The sequence below is a fragment of the Neopelma chrysocephalum genome, unplaced genomic scaffold (genome assembly GCF_003984885.1).
Source record: "Neopelma chrysocephalum unplaced genomic scaffold, ASM398488v2 Primary Assembly neopelma1_87, whole genome shotgun sequence".
Lineage (NCBI taxonomy): Eukaryota > Metazoa > Chordata > Aves > Passeriformes > Pipridae > Neopelma > Neopelma chrysocephalum.
Window position 1 is genome coordinate 3,634,459 of NW_020897749.1, and position 21,682 is coordinate 3,656,140.

At 36.5% G+C, this 21,682-nt stretch overlaps 1 long non-coding RNA gene across 2 annotated transcripts; it reads right to left on the reverse strand.

The window, feature by feature from the left end:
- Positions 1-3,593: 3,593 nt before the first annotated feature.
- LOC113971997 lies at positions 3,594-20,956 on the reverse strand. Of its 2 annotated transcripts, none has more exons than XR_003535730.1 (3): positions 20,134-20,956; positions 19,753-19,755; positions 3,594-3,605 (listed from the first exon to the last, which is right to left on the reverse strand). It is a non-coding gene; the product is annotated as an uncharacterized LOC113971997 (long non-coding RNA). The 2 variants fall into 2 exon arrangements; XR_003535729.1 differs by lacking the exon at positions 19,753-19,755 and adding an exon at positions 8,600-8,602 and having other exon boundaries at positions 3,595-3,605; positions 20,112-20,956.
- Positions 20,957-21,682: the final 726 nt, after the last annotated feature.

Below are 21,682 nucleotides of genomic sequence, written 5' to 3' on the forward strand. Positions count from 1 at the left end.
AAAAATCTTGACATAGATGTAATATTTTCCTTTGTTTTTCAAAACCTTGTAAAGTTGTGTCCCAGTGTTGTTTCTGTCTGTTAGACTGTCTTCTATAGTCACAAACGTGTTCCTTATCACTGTCTGTGTTCTCCTACTTATGAACAGTTATTTACTGAAAAAAAAAGACTAAATCATTGTCATTGTAGTAGTCTTTACAAATGTCACTTTAAAAACTCTCAAAAAAACCAAAAAAAAAGAGTACTTCAACAGCTTGATAAAGTTGTTTGAGCATTACTCAAATGCTAAGAGATTTAGTGTTTTTAAAAAAGAAATTTATGATGTGAAATTGATTTTCGATATAGACTGTCTGTAAAAGCCATCTGCGTATCTGAACAATTACTAATTTTCCATCTGAAACTCAGTGTAGGCTGTGTTGGAGAATAACTCTGAGCTTGGGGGAAGTACAGGACTTTACCAACAGGTAAAGTTGGACAATTCCAAATATATCCAATTGGGTGTATGGACTGGCTGATTGAGAGAATTTCCCTCTGCTATAAAAGCTTTTCACTTCAAATGCCTGAATGCACAAAGTGTAAGGGCACCAAGAAGGATTGTTTTCTTTGTAGGAACCTTTCAGAAATTTAGTTCAACTATGGGGTAACATTTACAGCCTGTTTAGGTTGTGAGAAAGATCAACAACAAAAAATTAGTGAAGTCAGTTGTCAGATTGTTGTTTTTGCTGAAAAAAAATGATCTTAAGTGCAAAGTGTTGGGGTGGGAACATGGAAATAGAACAATCTCAACAATTCTGAGGATGGATAGAGTTGGCTAAATAAGAAAATATATCATGTCATGACTATGGTAATTGAAATAAATAAATAAAAGTTCAATAGATGCATTTTATGTGATTTTTCTTTTTTTTTCAGTTAGTCCCAAAATGTACATTATGTAACAGCATAAAATCTGCTATAAGACTACATATGCTTGATCACCGCTGCCTGGTCAGGGTTCAAAATTCTGAGGGATAGTCCAAAATTCAGAATTTTGTTGCGTTGCAATGCGAATTGAGCAATAGAATAAAAATTCAGAATTTAATTAAAAATAATTAGCTATGAAATGTCACAGGTTTAGATTGACTTATTGAGTCTGAAAAGATGTTTCCAAAATATTTCCTTTTCTCGTGGAAGACAAATAATAGGGACTGCCTTACTCTCTCTTGCTCTGGGTCTTGTTATACCTAAAACCACTCTAGAATTTTCTTGCTACCGTTACACTTATGCATTGTGGGACTTGTAACTCAGTTTATTGAAGAAAATGGACTCCCAAGTTATGAGTCAAAAAATAGTGTATAATGGGAGGAAAATATATTTCAGTGTTTTGATGAGTCATTTTACAACACTTTGTGTGTTTGTACTGATAAACCTTAATACACCCAGGGTCTTTTCATTTTTCTTATTATCATGTGTACTAAGGACATTTGTGAGCAGTTGGGTTTCATGAATACTTCCCCTCAAGGCCAGCTCTCAACAAATCTTAAATTGCAAAATGTTAAACTCTAAAAATTTGGCTGGTGCCTAACTGGGAGATGATAAATGCTGCCTCAGATTTTCACTAGTTTTTAATATTCATATTCATTTTCATATTCATGGACTGGTGAGTCAGTGTTATTAATTCTAAAAAAACCAAACCAAAAGAAAAAATAAATAAAAAAGAAAAACAATAAAACAAACTGGTAAGGAGATCCCAAAATTTATTTTTTAGCAGTTGTTTTGGTTTTATTCTGCACTCTGGTGGTGGTAGTGCTTGTTATTACTATTGTTCTCTTGGTTCCCTGGGTCTGGAATAATTTATGTGCATCACTTATTTTGGCATTCCTGCCATATTTATGAAGAGAAGTTACAGAATCCCTTATCTACATAATATTAGTCTGCCTGACCAGCAGCAATTAGTTATGGCACCAGTCTTTTACATTATTCTGAGTGCTTCCAACCTCATCATATCTTCAGGGATTCTGCCTTTCTCTCTTGAGTCACCAGAATTTGCTTCTCCAATCAGACGCCCTGGAGAGTAAAAAGGAAAGCAGAATGGAGCAAGAGGGATGGAAAGTAATGAAAAGACCTACTGGATACTTTCTTTCCCCTCTTTTCCCTCAGCTTTGTTTAAATAATTTCATTTGCTTCCTAAGCCAGTTCTGCTAGTGAATTTTCCAGGAAGAGGTGGGAAGGCAGCGACGACAGCCTGTCTGAGGAGATTTGCCTCAAGGCAGGACTGGAATTCCCTAGAAGGTTAAAATGTTGCACATCATTGCACAGTGGCTTCTCCCTGCAAGAAAATTTCAAGAGGTGGCACTTCTTTTTATTGAATTTTGATCTTCCTGTGCTTGCAGTACAGCCCTGGGTGAAGTTCTGCACTGGGCTTGAGCAGTGAGCGAGTGGGTTACAATGTCAAAGGACACAACTAAAATTTTAGTAGCAATGTCTTAATGACACCACACTGAGTTGTAATTGTCCTTTTGTTATAAATACATTTTTTTCCTTGGGCTTTTATCTCTGTTCTCACTCAATTTTTTTCATTTTCATAATTAATTAAAATGGCAATGTTCTATAACCAGTGATTGAATTATATGATATTACTTGCCTAAGGCGATCAAAATTAATCAAAATAAGGAGTGAAAGTTTTGCTATTTTTAATACAGCTGATTTGATTCCTGGGGTTTTGATCAAATTAAATGAAGGATCAAATTAACCAGTGATTAAATTGAGAAAAAGACACTTTTGTATGCCTGAAATATGTTTTAATTTAATTAATTTCAAGACACAAAATATTAACCGATGTTTTAAAAATTCATTTGTATTTCACTGTTTAATTTTCTAGAAACTATTCCCTTCCCAAGGTTAGAACCTTTTACAAGAGAAAAAACACACTTTTAAAATAATTTCCTACTTAATCCTTTCATTTTCCCCCCATACTTTTTAATGCTTGTAGAGAACCCTTTGCACTCATAAACTATTATTCTGAAGCTTCTGAACTCAGCCTACAAAGACTTGACGTGCCAAAGGCCAGTTTAGCAGAAATCTGAGGCTCCTCAGAAAAGAGCCTGCCAACCTGAGCAGACAATTTTGACCACAGAAGACCTCGAGCTGTTAACATTTAACCCACACATTTGTAGAAGTGTTACCATTTTTGTCATACAGAATTTCATTAGCGTTCTCTTAGAATCTAGTTCATATCTTTGTTTAATGGGTTAACACAACTTTTTACTGTACACTGACAGGTGCGAAGAAATCTAAACATGAGATTTCTGTTGTGGTGCAAAAGTGGTCTGCGTGAGAACAAAATATATTTTTGTTTGCATGGTCAAAAAGAAAAAGCTTTAAACTGCACTCATGACTCTTACAGGGAGTTTGCACAGACTGGTGGAAAGTGGCTGACCCATCTGGGGCACAAATGGAAGAAGCTGAGGGTAGAGGTAATTTTCTTAAGGGTGATTTTTACTTAACATTTAACATTCTTCAGAATCAGAGAATAACATAGTGAAAGGCAAGGTGAAGAACAGGGTCCAATTCTGTGAGTTACAGTATTAGACAAGTGTTGCCTTGTATTGAAACACTTCTCTTCCGCTCCTTACTATTAATAGAAGTGAAATAAAGCTGTAAGTGTGTAAACATACCAAACAGTGATTAAAAATACTTGGTGTTGTGTATCAAGGCTGAGTGTATTTATGCATTTGAGGCACTTAAAAAAATTTCAAGTGGAATGTATTGGTTGTAAGTGGAGTCTAATCTCATTATTCCTTAGGTCCTGGAAAAGGCATACTTAAAGGATTAGGTCTATTTAGTGTGATCAGCACGGTCAGTCTGTTGCAGCTATTTTTGATTAATGCATTTATTCTTTCAAAAGGAAGAAAATGTTTTAGTGGGAGGAGAGAGAAAATGAAAAATGAACACTTAGAGAAGTGTGAAAGCACTATCATCCTCTAAGTAGCATTTTATGGTAACTTGTGGTGTCATTTTGAAATAACCTTTACCAGGAGATGAACAACTGGCACAAGCTGGATCCTGACTTATTCTGTGCTTGGAAGTGATTGTTAGTCAGTGGGAATAGAAGCTGTGAGATAAAATGTTGGTGTTGGCAGGTTGATAGTCCTGGTGATAACCTTAGGAGAAGCGTGTAAGACAGGAAAAGGCACAAGGTGCTGGACAGTTAGGAAATAAATGGCTGATAAAGCCAAAGAGTAGAGAAGCACTGGAGAGCCTTAGGATTGCATAGATACAAAGACCAGGTTTGTGGCCTTCAGGGTAAGGTCAGCTTTACTTTATTGGCTTGTCTTACATGTCCTGTGCAGGACTCACCCTTGAGGTTGCACACTTTCTTTGAGTCTCTGCTTAACATGGGTGTTTGGTGCCGTTGGGATGCCCAGTGCCCACGTAAAGATCAGGAGATGCTCACTGGTGGCAACTAGGTCTGCAGGCACCTGCAGTTTTCCAGGGTGTTCTACTATACACAGAAACATGATCTCTTAGAAACCCTACATGCAAGATCCCTTATAGAATCTAAGTTGATTTCCTGTCACAATTTTTATGTTTGATAATGAATGTTTTATTCGGTGGGAAAAGGATCTTGAGTTTCCTTTCCTGGTCTTGCTATCAATTTGGAATTTGAGTTGGGACCTGCATTTCAATAACTTTTCCTATTCAATGACCTGCAAAAATGAATATAATTCTAGTTATTTATTTTATATATTTATTGCAAGAGTAATAGATTTTAAGATCCTTGGATACATGCTGTCATGGAGCAAAGTGTTTTTATGGTGTTTGCTCTGTGCATTTTAAAATTGCAAATAAAATATTTGGACAATTGTTTTATGAGTGTTATCAAAAGTATTTCGAGAAACGCTTGGAACTGCAAGGTAGAGTTTGATGCAAAAGGTCAGTTATATAACTCTATTTCTATTGCATCTTTGAGAGCTATTATATTTCCTGTGGCAGTTTTAACCTTGAATATCAGTGGTATGACATCTGTGAATTCTTGAACGTTGTTTATTATTTTCTCAAATCTTGCTGATTTATAGAAGTAGTTCTTCAATCAGTAGTATGTTTTGCTTTGAACTTATTTCTTCCTTATTCCTACCTCCCACTTAATTTTAAGAACTTTGGTTATCTAAAAGATGAAAACAGTAAACCACTCCTTTTTAAAATTCTGCTACCTACCTGTTATTCTCTTTTTTCTCTGATGGATATAATCAAAATTCTTATGCTTCCTCTTTGGTGTTATGTACTTTACATGACATCTAGAGGCCAAAATTGATGTGAGCTGTAATTAATCTTTCTGTGAGGCTTTATAGACCCATTGGTAAACCAGAGATAGGAATCACACTGTCTGCATACCTAAAGTTGTTGGACATTCCAAAACAAATCTGCATTCAGAAACTGTATTTCATAGTGTTGTCGTCCAGCAGATGTAAAAGATCCGTTGAGGGGGAAAAAAAAAAGATGGTGTGAAAAACAAAGACTGCGTTTGTTTTATATGCAGTCCCCTGTGCAATCAGTGCATATACAAGTTGTACAGTGATCTAATTAGAGCATCTGACATTTGCCTGTGACAACCACAACCCTTCAGGTAATCAATAGTGTTAAGATAAACTGCCTGATTAAATACACCTTCATTTCCATCTGTATTCTCAAGTTGATATGCAAATTCACCTTGCCTGTATAATTTCTAATACTTATCTTCTGATTCTTGCTTTTAAATATGTCTACTTTATCCATCAAAAGACCAAAAGGACCAAATTTTGCTATATAAACTATATAGCTATATATGTTATTCTGTTGTAATTTCACATGCATTCTGTGAGCTGTTTCAAAACATCTCATTCAATAAGCTTGAGTTTCATTAAACCATTGTTATGTATTTGTAAACAGATTACTAAATGGAGCAAGCAGAAAATAACAGTTATTTAGAGCTGAAGTTTACATAGCTTAAATATGGATCACAAACAGTTTTTTTTAATTTTCTTTTCTACTTTATTAACAGCGAATGACTAAAGTTCATTTTTTGATGATGTGTGCAGGAAAATATTTCCCCTTTTTGAAGAGGAACATCTTTTTCTGCAAATTGCTATGCTGTTTAGATCTGGTTTATCATTTTAGGCTACATATTTTAACATCTCCTTTTCACCCTCTGAGACTGGTTATCAGGTTTACTATTATCTCGGTCCTGGTAAAAACATGTCTCTCAGGATGCAGCCCATTGATTAGTAATTAGCTAAGCTTGTTTCAAGTCATAAACTCTTTAGACCTTGAACTGATGCTTACACTGAGCCTTCCTAACTAGTTTATGCTTATTCCTCTAGCCTTGGAATTCAGTTTGGATTACTCAGCTGTGGGTCCTTGAGTGTTTGAGATCATTATCAATAACAGTAATTAACTTCTGTGTAATGTTTCGCCTAAAAAAAAAAAAAAAGACATATTGCTTTAGGACTCTTTAAAATTAGATCACAGTGAAGCCTTCATTTAGCGTTTCTACTCAATATCCCCTGAACTCTGCTTCAAAGTGGCTGGTCTGGGACTGTTGGGACAGTCTTGTCCCATGGCCAGGGCAGGCAGGTGTCCTGCCGTGTGTCCTGGAGCTGGCAGGATGGCAGGATGCCAGTGCCAGGAACTGGAGAAGTTAGGAGCACACGTGAAACAATTTCTGTTATATTTGTCTGCAGTCACTAACCCTAATTGGCTACAGTCACCTATTTCTTCCACAAAGGACTATTTTAGCCAAAAGTGTCAAATGCAACGGTGGTTTTTTGTCATGTCATGAAGGATAATCATTATCTGTGATTGTTCTTCTGGTATAATTTTAAATTATATTCATTTGGTACTTAAACCTTTTTGTAATAGTGAAGACTGTGAATAATTTTAATGTTTTGATGTCTAGACCTAACATAGCACAGGACTATTACTCAACAATAACCATACAATACTTTAAAAGTACCTGAGCTAATTATAGGCCTAAATTTTCATGACCATCACTCTCTCTCCCCTAATTTACACAAATATCTTTGAAATTACTAAATTTTGGCTTCTATATTTCAAATAATAACTGTTTACTCTGGAAAACAATCCATACCCCCAACCAAAACGTACATAACACAAACACACATTTCAGATAAGTTTCTCTACAGGTTCCTTTCCTGTACACCAAAACCTGACAACCTAAACCCAAATGAAAATGAAAAAAAACCCCTCTTTCCACTTCTTATTTTGCAATTTAAATCACAGTTTTTCTTTCACTGTATTCAAATACTTTAAACTGATAGAGTAAGAAAGGATTAAGTTGATCTAAGATAAAATACAAAAGGATGTTGAAGACTTTCTTAGAAATGCCAGAAAATGTTTATTCATAGGTTTCTCAGAAATAGTATTTATAAGTCTGTGTATTATGCACACAAATATTTACAAAAATAGTTTTATATTTCTGAAATTTTAGCGTATGTTAAGATACAAGATGACTGGCATCTCTCAGTTACCAAAATATTTTTAAAAATGTTTTAGAATTAATTTGATTTGTTGCCCCCTTCCAATTTCCTCAAAATATTTTTGTCATGGTGGAACTACACATGAGGGTTAACGTTGATTGGTGTGAAGTTCAGAGGTGGTTCTATTTTATAATGATTATTTCAGAATGATCATGTCCTTTTGAGAGTTTAGTGCTTCAAGAACTCGTTCCTATTCTTAATAGTCTAACAAATATGTTTACCTATTAGTTTTACTCAGATTATTTCAGAACTTCAATACTAATAATTCACAAGCATAATGAAATATTTCTGCATCTGATTTTTCCTAGTATATTAAATCATATTTTATTTCAACTTTAAGAGCAGATTCATCAATGTGCTAAAGCAAGTAGAGCATGCCAGCCAGCTAAGCTGGATTTTATGGTTGTTTTGCCTCTCTCCAGGACTGCTAAACACTCAAAGCATGTTGATGATGCATAAGATCCTAAACTTGAAATATTTGTGACATCAGCTTGTTATAAAAGGACAAAAGGGAGAGCTCAATCTCCAGGTCACAATTTCTACAAGCTCTGTGGAAATGTATGATTACATTTTTCTTCATCATGCTCCTTCCCCAGCAGAAGGAATCGTGTGAAAGGGAGTCTTTCAGGAACAGTTCTCCAGATAGTGTGTGGTCAACTGATTTTTAAATTCCATTTGAATGGAGCTGAGTACTCCCCACATCAAATTTCTAGTGCCTCCCCCCGTTATACTTCTGATGTCTTTGCCCAGTCTCCCTAGACTCTTGATATATTACAAGCACCAGAAGTTTTGCATGCAAATTTTGTTGACTAATTAGCTCTGATGTCACAATAACCTACGAGTATTTGATTTTGCTGTTCTTAAGTAAAATTAACTAATAGTAAGAGATACTAAACTTAACTCTTCTTTTTCTGGAACAGAGGACTATATACAGGAATTCAATAGCTAATAAAAATAAATTTCAAGAATGCATAATATTTTCTTTTTGAGGTCATTAGCAGAAAAAAACCCCCTGACATATGCTAAACGGACCGACACTTTTCTTACAGGAGTAAAATTTTAATTAACTTTAACTCAAGATTAATTAACTACCTTGTAATTTCACAAAAAAATTAATTGTTCTCACAGGCTGCACAGTAATTTCAGAGATAATGCACTACATTCATCACTTAGAACAAAAGTCCTTGCAAGATGGCACTTGGTCAATACAACAAATGAGAGTCCCCCTGAGCCTTCTCCAGGCTGAACAGTCAGTCCCACATTCGGCCTTTCCTTATAGGAGAGATGCTTCGATCCCCTGACTTTCTTTGTGGCCCTTCCCTGGACTCTCTCTAGTATGTCCATCTCTCTCTTGTACTGGTGAGCCCAGCAATGGACACAGTGCTCCAGGTGTCACCTCTCCAGTGCCGAACAGAGGGCAAGTATCACCTGGCCTGTTTGCAAATAATGCAAAGCTTTGAGAAATTCAGTGTGGTTTTTCTGTTTTTCGGCAACATAAAATATTCTGCCTGGCCTCCAGCTGTCAGCCAGAGGACAGCAGATCTCCCTTGGGTTGTAAGTCATATCTGCCAGCCTTGTATGGTTGTCTTGGATGCCTGCATGGTAATGAATGCTATATTTAAGCAACTGAATCTTATCCCCGCTGCTTGGTTTCATGGTGTTTGTTTTTTGGGGTTTTTTGTTTGTTTGTTTTTTTCACATTATCCCTAGACTTTTTAACTTGTTTTAAAAAGATTTTAGAAAGATTTTACAACATTGCTTTCCCTTGACAGCTGTTACTTGTTTTCTTGTAATCCCTTGGGTTTACAAAAACCAAAGGATTGTGTATTTTGTTAAGTTATCCCAGAATTTTTTTTTCTTTCTAAAAGAATGTCACTATACTTACTATTTTTTGTACACTAGGACCTCATCTGTCTTCAAAATATCGAGTATTCTGAATAGCAGCCATCCAGAAAGTAATAATCTGATGCCATTGCAATAATGTAGCAACCCAAATATATCAGAAGTCAGTAATTGTCTGTAAATAAATTATCTCATCTTCTTTACTACATTTGTTTTCCCACACCACTGAACCCAGCATTGGCACTGTGTGGCTGTATGTGGCCCTAATTGCTGAACCTTTGGTCGCCTCTTTTCCTCCATAGGACATTATCTTTCTGTAGAATGAAAACCTCAGCTACACTCCCCCAGGCATCCTCAGTGATATTGAAATAACTGTAAAGTGTAACACAATTTTAGACACATACACCCAGTTATACTGAATCCCATTAGTAACACCTTCTTGCCTGCTTGTCATCCCACAATCACAGCAAATGCTAACTCATTATTAGGGTAGCAATATTTTTTTACTGTTTTGAGGCTGCAGACTACAAGCAGGTCGAATCCAAGTAATGACCTACCAGTAGAATTTTTGTCATTTATGCTTTAAATGTATTTTTAGTGAATAGACCTTTAAGAAATCAATGAAAGCTCTGAAATGGTCATTTTTCAAATGGCTAATCTCTTCTTCAGCTTTTCCATTGTATCAGATATCAGGATCATTTAAGGCTGAAGCACAAACTACTTTTCTCTCTCGGAAAATTTTTCATTTCTGTTTTTATCTCAAGTTTCAGCTTCTGCTACTGGATTTGGGCAGACCTTGGAATTTACATACCAAGTACTTTCCAAATGACTTTGAACTCCTTACAAAGACATGGAAAAGGAAATGCGGTTTAAGGATGATAATTATAAGCACCTATCTCTTGTACCCTTCACGTACATAAAGCTCCCATTGATTTCAATATGGGCTTATTTTCACCATCAGTGTGAAAAGTGTGAATAATTTTATTCACAGGCTTTATGGAATATGAATTGTAGATTTAGTCCTGATATATCACCTTTAGAATAACAAAAGCAACAAAAAAAGTGTAATATGCCAAAAAGCAGTACAACTCTTCTATTACAAACTTTGTACCAGCTTCCATGGCAAGAAATAACCCCAGTTCTCAGCAGTTCCTATTCCTACCACTGCTGCTTTGCAAATGAAACTTTAAAGATAAAACTATGCTTGAAATAATTGCATGTTTACTTTTGCATAAGAAAAAAGAAGACAGAGAGATATTTGTTACCTAGAGAAAAAACCAGTCACAAGGGTCAGTTTTTTTGATTTTATTTTTAAATATAAAGTATTTTCAAGAGTCAGAACAGTCTTTAAATATTTAAAGTAACCCCCTGAAAACTGAGTCACCTCTACATTTTTAACTGCATGTGCTGTCTTCTTGTTATGGTTTTTGATGTGGTTCTTGGAATCTGTCATTCTCTAGTGCAGAAGTGTGTAGTATAACTGGTAACCCTTGCACTAAAATGAGCAGGGGGTGAAGGAATTTTGCGATGTTCTTTTGGTGCCCTGGTGGAATCCTTGAACAGAATTTAGCTCTCTTAGAGTACAGATAGAGTGATTTGTCTTAATGAGTTGTAGAAAAGCAATAATAGAAGATCTCGTTGTAAAGATTTTTTAAAAAAATAATCCTTGAGTTACCAGACTCCATGAAAGGTATTGGGTATTAAATTTTAAATAATCCTCAGAAAAGAGAGCTTGAAAATGGCAGTATAAATAGGTGGAGTGTATTTATAACTTCAGTTCACATATTTCATCTGTCTTGTTCTCCTTAATCAGAGTAAAATGTTTCAAAAACTAATCAATTTATGAAGTCACTCCAGGAGTACACACTTGTACATTTCCTACTTTTTACCATTTTTAAGGAGGGATTTATTTAAAGGAATGACTGACAAGGTTAATGATGTAAATGGAATATTTCAAGAAGGGTATTTGATTGGACTTTTTCATATTTCCACCATCAATTATAATATTTTAACTGATTCCTGCAAGGTTTTCTACTATAACTTAATCTAGTTTTCAGGAAGCATTTTAAAAATTAGGAGACCATTCAATAGATTTGATGCTTAAATGTTTCAAAAAGCAAATTTTTCTTTTGGGACAGTTTATAAACTGAATTTCTGGATAGAAATTAGAATTTTTCTTCAATGCATCTATTATCAATTCATCAGTCAAGTTTTGATGACCTTCTGTTACACAGCCAAAGCTGCTGATGTACAGCTTGGAATTTGTTATATGTGTTTGTGTAACTCTAAAACCAAATTCAAAACTTCTTTTGTCCCTTAAAAAAATAGGAAAACCAAAACCATATGGGCTTTCCTAAATGAAGACATATAATGTACTGTTATTTTATACTAATATCTGTTCTAATGACAAATTTCATTATAGAAGGAAGTGAATTTTAGAGAAATTAATCTTACTAATAAACTCTTGCCAATTGGTTGCAGTCCTTGTTCACCTCTCAGAAGAGTCACAGAAGAACAACCAGTGTACCTGAGAAAATTTTGTAATCTTTCCAAATTCTGTGCTGGTGGACTGCCACGCATTGCTCAATCTACAGGGTGAGCCAGGGGCACACCCAGTGGGTACAGACTCTGTGATGCTCCTGGGCATGAAAAGACTGACAAGCAATGCTGCTTTAGGTTCAAGAAAAATAGCGCAAAATTCCGGGAGTCTCTGGGCAGCTTGGAAGATGTGCAGCTCCTGGGGTGCTCTTCAGGCACCAGTGCAGCATCAAGCCAGCTGCATGTCTGAACTCCCAGCTTCTGGAGACCCCCACTACTGTCTCCAGCAGCCACCTCCTGACTTTGCAAAAGACTGATGAGGGCACAGCACAGTTAAGACAAAGAGTGTTCATGTACCTCTTTGTCCCAAAAGGTTTGTGTGGATGGGTTATCCTTTCCATGTGCCAAAAGGTGGTGTTAGTCCTCCCCCAAGACCTGCAGTCATCGTGGCAAGAACTCTCAGACACTTTTTGTCTCAAAGGAAAAACAAGTCCCAGGTTATGGACATTTCTCCATTGCTGGTGTCTCTCTGCCATATATGTAACAGCCTCGTGTCTATGACCACTCCTCTGCAGTCCATGGTGGTCAATAATGTCCACAGGTGATGTTGGGGGGGGGGGGGGACAGTCAGCAAGTACCACTGTGTTGTTTGGAAATCTGCAGGTACTGAGTAAGTTACTGACGAAAATGGGTGCTTTGGCTCAGACCTTACACAAGCCATGATGGAATGACAAGAAGAGTGGTGCAATAAGACCACTTGCTCGAGCTGAAGAAAAGCGCAGTGTGCTTCCTGAAGATCTCCACTGCGATGCCTGCGGGTGGGGAAGGCATTGTCATTGGGATAGCCTCAGCAAGCCCTGAAGCGCAACAGTAAGAGTGGTGTGGGTGCATGGCTAAACTACTCTAAGGTCTCTTCTGCAAGCCTCATACAACAAAAATTTGAAGAGTCTCAGCACCAGGTGTTTTGATCTGTGCCAGATTTCATGTCAATGTGCACATAATTCTTGTTGGCAAAATCAGATTTCTCTGCCAATGGTAACAAGATTGTAATACCCTCAATACAAGAAATTTAGGCTGGATTAGAGGTGAGTAAATCTGGTAATCTATAGAACCTAAGAATAGATAATAAGTGCTTTATATATGTTATGTATGTATGTATGTGCATATAGAATAGGTAACTGTCAGCACCCTTTTAAAGGGGAATAACACTCTATGCAGTTATTCACACTGACTTCCTAGTTAGAAATATACTTTCAGGCAGTGTATCTTTCAAGGTGAAAAGTAAGTATAATAGCAAACTTATCTCATTATTAGATTTTCCATAGATATTTTGGTCCTGTGCACTGTAAAAAACCCCAAAAAACAAGATGAAACTTCTTTGAAGAACCTCAAAAGGACCAACACTGTTACAGAAAAAAAGAAATTCAACAGATAAAAGTGAAACATTGCAATGCCTTGTTTCCACAGAGCTAGAACAAGCAAATATTGAATCAGAGACTGAGCCAATTAAAGGCACAAAGTCCTTGCACTGTAGAAGTGAAGAGCTGCAAACTGGGGAGCTAAAATAAGAGATGTCAAACCAATATTTATATGTATAAACAAACATATGCACCAGTCTGAATAGGTAAATAATTTACCTGGAAATTGCAGAGACAAGACATATTCATGACAATGTCCTTGTCTGTTGGTATTGCAAATGTGAAAATGTATATATATTTATTTAAATGTCTTTCCTTTACACAAAGAAGGGGAAAGGAGGAAGACTGACTTTCATCTGATCCAAAGTTCCATGAATTTTGTTTGTAAACTCAGTGATTTTGGACAGGGCCCCCACCATACAGTTTTATCAACTTATCTCTCCATGTTTAAATAATTGATTGAAGCCTGATTCTAGTTTATGATGAGCTCACAAATATGTTAATGTTATGTATCCCGTGCATTTCAAACCATTGAAATAACTATTCATGCAATTTTGTCTAGGACATATGTAAAAAATCTATTTTATCCTAGAAATTTCAGCATAAGTAATCTGATAAGTAACTAAATCTTTCAGGAAAGTTTTGTTTATTCATTAGCCTTGTAAAGAGTTTAGTTGTTTGCACATAAATATGTTTTGATTTTGTTATTCATGATTATGAACACTGATCCTCATTAAGATCATACCTCTAGACTGTTCACACTAATTCAGCAAATGTTCCCACTGGCAGATAAATGAAAACAGTTTAATAAGTCACCACTTGCTACAAAGATCCTAACTTTTTTTTGATTCTGGCCATCAACAGTCATCTGGAAATTTTGTTGTGCTTGTCTGTTTATTCACGTGGCCATAATCATAATGTCTTAGCATAAATATAAGTTTTGAAAATGAAAAGGAAAGGAAAGATTTGTTTATGTTAAATTAGGAAGACATTGAAAGGCACTTAAGTGCAATAATAGTCAGAGGAAAGCAGTTAAGAGGTAGATATGACTGACTAATTTTCAAGGTTTTCCTCATCTAAATAGAGAGACAAAAATGAAAGGTAAGTGATTCCCCAGAAGAACACACTGCACTAACAGAGCAAATGAAAGACATGCACAAAGCGGTTTATAGAGACGTTGCATCTTTAGACTTAGTAATTAATATTCTTATTTTTTTCAATAATAATATTGTTATTAATATGGATAATGAATAATAATAGATAATCAGTAGCAGGTGAGAACAGCAGATGATCTGGGAGGTGGCTTTAGAAGTTCCATTCATGAGCAAGCAGATGTTGGGCCCTGACAGATGCACTGAGCTTCAGCTGCAGGCAGGGAAGGGAATTCACAGCTACAGCATCCAGATGGACACCAGAATTAGAATTCTGTTCTGTGAGCCAGCTGTATGGTTTAATGGAAAAAAGGCTAGAAACTAATGTAAAGACCTGTAAAGGAATTGAGATGGTATCTCAGATCCCCTGTAAGGTAGATTCTGACCACAGCTAACCCCAGAGTCTTCTGTTTATTGCAAAGCAAGTTACAGTTTGGAGGCTGTGAAGACTCAAGGATTTGAGGAAAGGTAGGTGAAATTGTCTGCTTATCAGAGTTTGGCAACTAGTGAAGAAAGAGGTCCTATGCAACACAAGTAAGGGTGACAGGCTTTTCTGGTTTAGGTTTTTGTCACATGATCTTTGCTTTCTAAAGGACTTTTAAGAGTGTTCGTGCTGTCTGTGAATTTGGTTTGGAACCATTGCAAAATCATTTTTACTGTTCAGTACAATGAAAACATGATGAAACAAAGTATTTTTTGACCAAGTTTTGTATTGAAAGATGCTGTTAGAAGATGTGATGCACAGCTCTCTGTGCAAAATCTGGCAGGGCAAAACTTCAGGTAACTGAAAACCTCTATGTTTGTGCAGTCATAGTCAAAGAAAGATAAAAACAAACATCACATTTTCTTCTATAAGAGAAAAAAATTCCAAGACTCTTGATATCTGGACACATGGAGCAGTAGTGTGGGCAAAAACAAAGTTTAATTTGAGTAGGATTATTTTAAGGCAGAATTCTGGAATATAATGGAATGGCTTAAACATAATTTCTGCACATATAAATCATAAATAAAAATTACAAAGATTCCTTCTAAAAAATACCTCTTCTATGCCTAGATAGAACAGTCACGTTCAAAAGCAAATGACTGAAAAAAATTGGATGTAATAACAAATGTGACTGCTAGTGATACTTATGATGTAGTTAATAACATACCTGAAAATAGTAAATAATGTCTGCACACTCAGAAATGAAATTATCTTGAAAGCTTCACTGCCTTGGTTATCTTACAGTAAGTCATGGAAAATACTGGAATTATGGCAGTAGTTATTAATTTATAGGGATATCTTTTGTTTCAGTACATGAAATGAATGGATATCAATATTCTTCTCTTAGTGCACTTCACTTGTAAAGCATGTTATATCACAAGCTTTTACCTCATATAAGACTACACCCAAGCTTTTTTTTTCTATACTTCTACACAGCAAGTTCTCCACGTATTTTATTTATTTATATCTTCCCTTAAATACTCCTTGCTTCAGTATCTTTCATTTAAAAACAAAATAAAAATGTACTGGCCCATGTCTGGGAGATCCTTGGGTCTAATAAAGTTTATTAGCTTTTCCCTGATGAATTTTGTAGGCTCCACTTCTTCCACTGAGATGGGCTTACATGGATCAATTAAGTGCAGTCATTCCCTAAGTGGAAAATCAAATTAAATACCAGCCTGGAAAATAGAATGGTTAAACTGTGGCACTGTGGTGTGAGACTGGAACGAGTCTGTGAGGAGGGCAGTCATCCTTGGAAGATGCTGCTTTCCAGTTTTGCTTTTCTTTCTTGTCTACTTAATCTGAGGCCAAAAATACTGACAGCTCTTGATGCTTCGACATTGCGTTGCTGCTGTGGATAGAGCTGACTCGATAATACTGAGGGCAAAGCCTAATTACAACTTACCTCCTTCCACAGAGAAGTACTTGGAGCATTTTGTTGAAACCTGCTGGGAAGAGCAGTCTCTCTTGGCAGTGACCCAGGAAATCACTTAGTGCAAAAGAAATTCTCATTTTGTTTTCCTGTCCTCTGTGAACAATGGGCTGGACCCAACAGTGGGACTTCTGACTTAACATGCTGGTTTACACATGGAGTCCTGAAAACATTTTCTGTGCATTTAGGGAAACAAGCCACTCAGTAAAACTCTCAATTTGTATACTCACAGAGAAATCAACTGAATATAATCCTATCTTACGTATTTAATTTTTTTATTTATTATTATTTTTAATTGATTCAGAGACTTTTTCTCAGTTAAGTAAGTAGCTGTTAAATATTTGGGAAATGTTCTGATATTTTACCACATCATATTTAAAAGTCCATGTGAATAAATGCTTAAAGAAGAGAGAGAAATAAGCAAACTATACCAAGCCTTGTGCATTGGAAAACATTGCAAATCTTCCAAAAAATTCATAAAATTTTTTTGACTCCTACAATCCTCCTGGATCTTCTTAGTCTCTGTTTTGTATATAAATTAAGTTTGGAGCTGTAAGTGTGGGTAAGGCCTTAGGGCTTGTTGGACTCCAGCTGAGATGCCTAAGGCTCTGTGTCAAGGCACAGAGATTCTGAGATATTATGCACTGATTAGAAAGTAAAGTTTTAATATGAGGCTTGGAGTTCAACAGTTCTTTCATTTAGTTTGACATCCTCCTTGTTTACCTTTCACATACCGTACCACAGCTTTTGCTGAAGTTTCTCTCTTTACTCAGTAAAAATAAATCTAGGAGAGGAAAAATAAAAGCCTCATATTGTTCATAAATGCCAGGTTTGCAATAAATGATGACGCAATTAATGCTATTTGGATGATAGAGCTTCAGAAATCAGTGGGTATCACTGGAGAAATCACCATGCATTCACAAAAGGAAAATCTAATGTTCTCTCTAGATTTCTCCGCATTACCCATTTTTAGGGCATAAAATGAATAGTGCTTCTCTATTAGAAGAAATGAGTGAGTTCTCATTCAAAAAAGGAATCCACCAGCAATGTGGAAATTGGGAACTGTTTGTTTGCCCATCTGGTTTTTACACCTTTTTAATACTCAGGTATATACGACATATAAACGAGTCTGTTTTAGCTTACATATTGTCCAGAATATTGAGCTTTTATCACAAGTTTGCTCATAGTTTGGAGTTATTTATAGTTTGGAAACAGCTTCTGAAAAGCTGCTGTTCAAAAAAAAAAAGAGATGCAGAGACACTGAAGTGCAGCTCCTCCTGAAGTTTCCATATTGTCACCAGTGATCTGTGGTGTCTGGCACTGTGGCCTCGACTGCAGGTTAAATGAAGGAGTTGAGTTATTGGCCATAAATATGTCAGTGATTCGGGATGTCTGATTTTCTGGGCTAAGCATAAAGCCATTGTAGACTGGCACTTGTTTCCTAAAGCTTTTCAGAGGAAAATACTGGAGAAAATAGGTACCTAGAGTCTTTAGAGGCCTGGTCCAAAAATGTGAGGCTCTCAATTAATTTTAAAAATACCCAAATCAACCTCATGCCATAGTGTTATTTAAGTAATAATTTCATATCAAATTATCCTGTAGAGGTTATATTCTACATGCTGGAAGCAGAAATGTTCTCTGTTGCTGAAGAATATTTTCACTTAGCAGTGAATGGTTACTCAAAATTAAGAAGACAAGATGACTGAATAATGCATAAGATCTGTGACACAAACAAGAATATAATTTGTTTTTTCCAGGACCCTGGTCTGATGCTTTATCCATAAGAGTATCTCTTCTTGTCAAGATTATTTCTCTAAAAATGGAACAGTAGAACTAGAGAAGATAGAAGGGAAATCAACAGAGTTATGGAATCATTTCTGTATGAAGAAAAATTTTATAGACAAGGACTCTTCAGACTGAGAGAGCATTGAAGGGGGGAATATGACAGAAGACTGTAAAATCAAGACAGCAATGAAGAAAATGAAGGATATTTCTCATAAAAAAGGAGGGAATGATTGTTAAGTGGAACAAAAGAGATGCTTATTCACATAATGTGTAGATAAGGAGTGAATCACATTTCCATAGGATATTGTGGCATTAGACTGGTTCTAAAACTATCACAAACACTGATGAAATAAAAAGCAAGCAAGGGTTATGAAATATAACTATTTTAAGCACAAATACATTATTAAGATTACATACTGATATTTAATATTTGATCTATCTCAGAAGAATTCATAAAGCTTAGAAAACTGGAAGCTGCCAGAGAATCCAGCGGAATTTGACTACTCTGTCCTTCAAAGCTTCTCCAGACATCTTTTGCTGGCCACCCTCAAGACATGTGGTACTGGACAGAACTTTGGAACTCACTTTTAATAAGAATGATTATCTAGGGTGCTGCTGACCCATTAAACAAGTAACTAGAATGAGAAAATTAAATGTTTATATCTAAATGTCTGAAACTAAATATTGCACATAAAGCAATTATTATATTAATAATCTTACTCTGTAAGATATGACAAGGATATAAATGATGAGTATATAAGGCTACTAGAGTGCACCCAGTGGAAGGCCACAGAGATGGTGAAGATTCTGGAAAGGAAGCCATATGAGGAGCAGCTGAGGGCGCTTGGTCTGTTCAGCCTGGAGAAGAGGAGATTGAGGGGAGACCTCACTGTAGTTACAATTTCCTTGGGAGGGGAAAAGGAGGGGGCAGGCACTATAGCTTTGCAGAGGCTGCTGAGCTCTGCATCTCAGGAAGTCTTCCATCATCCCCACATCACCATTGGCGAATCAGAACTCAAATCAGTCCAACAGTTTAATTACCTAGGCAGCCTCATCTCCTCGGACGGTAAGATTGACGGGGAGATAGACAACAGGTTAGCAAAGGCATATAGTGCTTTCAGAAAGCTTCATAAAAGAGTTTGGCGAAATAAACACCTGAAGAAAAGTAGAAAGATCAGTGTTTACAGAGCCATAGTGCTGTCTACTCTCTTATATGGATCTGAATCATGGGTCATCTACTGCCACCACCTGCGTCTCCTAGAGCGCTTCCATCAACGCTGCCTCCGCACAATCCTAAACATCCACTGGTCAGATTATGTGACCAATACATCTGTTCTTGAACAGGCAGCAGTCACAAGTATTGAGGCCATGTTACTGAGAACACAGCTGCATTGGGCAGGGCACGTCTCCAGGATGAAGGACCACCGCCTCCCTAAGATCCTGCTTTACGGTGAACTTGCCACTGGCTGCCGCAAGAGAGGAGCCCCAAAGAGAAGATACAAGGACTCCCTGAAACAACATCTCAGCCTTGGCCATATTGATCAACATAACTGGTCTACTCTGGCCTCCAATCGGGAGGCCTGGAGACACACTATCTTCAATGCTGCTGATGCTTTTGAGAAAGCACACAGGATCACCCTTGAGGAGAAAAGACAACGCAGAAAGAACCGTGTCTTGCAGAATATACCATCTAAGGAGTCTTTCTGCTGTGCCTTTTGCAACCGGATGTGCCTGTCTTGTACTGGCTTTTTAAGCCACCAACACGCTGGTAAATGTGAGTAGAGCCCTCCCCAAATCTTTGTTCGCAAAGCCTAGCCATGACATGACATGACAGAGTTTGTGAAGTATAAATTTCTTGCTATTAAATAAATTTCACTATTAGGGAACTTTTCTTGCAGACCAAGTCATACATCCCAATTTGGAGAAGAGGCAAACAGACTAAAGTGAGCACCAGTATGGTAAACTTAAGACACTGGGGTTTCCAGCACGCCATCCCCAATTCCCTCTTTCTGTGCCAATTGTACAAGGCTCCAAGAGATGAGCACGAAGGACAACCTTCATCTGCAGTACAGAAATATAGTCACCAGAAGAAAGGCACAGCTATATTGCCATTCAATGATTTTGTAAATCTATATCAAAATAACCTAGCTACTATATCCAGTCAACATTAAAGCAAGGAATTCTCATGTTTGCTCCAGAAAGAGACTGAAGTTCATATGGGACAAACGTTGCATAGTTTTCACTTCTTGTCTCCTTTACACTTTTTGGTCACCTCATCTGTCAAATCCAACACATTTCTGATAACTGCTTAAACCTTTCTGAAATTTGCCCAGGTTGAAGTCATTACTGCATTTAGTGCTATATATAATTTATTCAGTTTTTCTTAAGATGTCACTGAAATAAAATTATGCAATCTTAACTGAAAACTGATGCATCTAAGCAGCATTTCATGAAGTAGGTTGTGTCCCTACCTGTGTATGGGATACCAGTTCAGGAATTACTTTGCAGTTACTATGCAGTAACAGCAAAAGAAAGAAAGTAAAAGTTGAACTGCCATCAAACCCATTAAAAAGCAGGTAAGACTGTTTATATATTAAAAATAATTTACTTTCCCAAAATAAGGTACAATTAGAAGCAGTTCACACTATTTTAAACACAGAGCTGGAAAGTGTTTGAAGAAAAACTATTAAGTCTGAATCAGATTGCACTGAAACAATATGCTGAACTGCTTTAAAATTCTCCCTTGGAGCAATACTGCTTTAAACCATGAATTTTTATTCAGTATGTGCACTCAGTACATGCCTATTTAGTCACTGCAGCTATCATTCCAGGCTTATGTATTGATATGCCATAGATATTTGAAAACCCTTTGTGTGGATTGTTACTCAAATCTTTGTTTTCTAAAAGTTATTTAAATTTTCATTATTTTTAAGAAAAATATCCATAGAATTATATCAGCTGTTCTGCCAGGAACTAATTTTTTAATTGTTCCTTCCAAATATAGTTTAAGGGAGAAAGCTCTGGTGTTTTGTGACATTATGTTTTTTGTTTTACTTCTGACAACTTTGTTGGAACTATAAGGCTTTGTTCTTTAGAATACTTAAAGCTTGCAGTCTGGTAGGTTTTGCTTAGCTCAAAATACCTATCCTTTTTTGAAGCAGGTTTTCAGGGAATAAAGCTACAGAAATGATGAACAAGATGTTTCTTATTAGTGGTCCTAAAACAAATAGGAAAACATTCTCTAAAAGCCTGACTGTACATATGAAATAAACCTGGCCATAGATAAGAATGGGTTTGAGCTGTAATATCGATATCTGTTGTATGAATCTAGGTAGTCCTGTATCCTGTCTTGGAGAATGATCAAATAGGCTGCCTGGGGACCAAAGCAGGCACACAGTGATATGTCTCAGAACGGTCTCCCAGTCTCCACCATTTTGCTGCTCAGGGACTGTCTGACCCAGGGATGTCTGTAAGTAAGTGTACAATTAATAATTCATTGTGCTCTTCCACTTTTCGTGAACT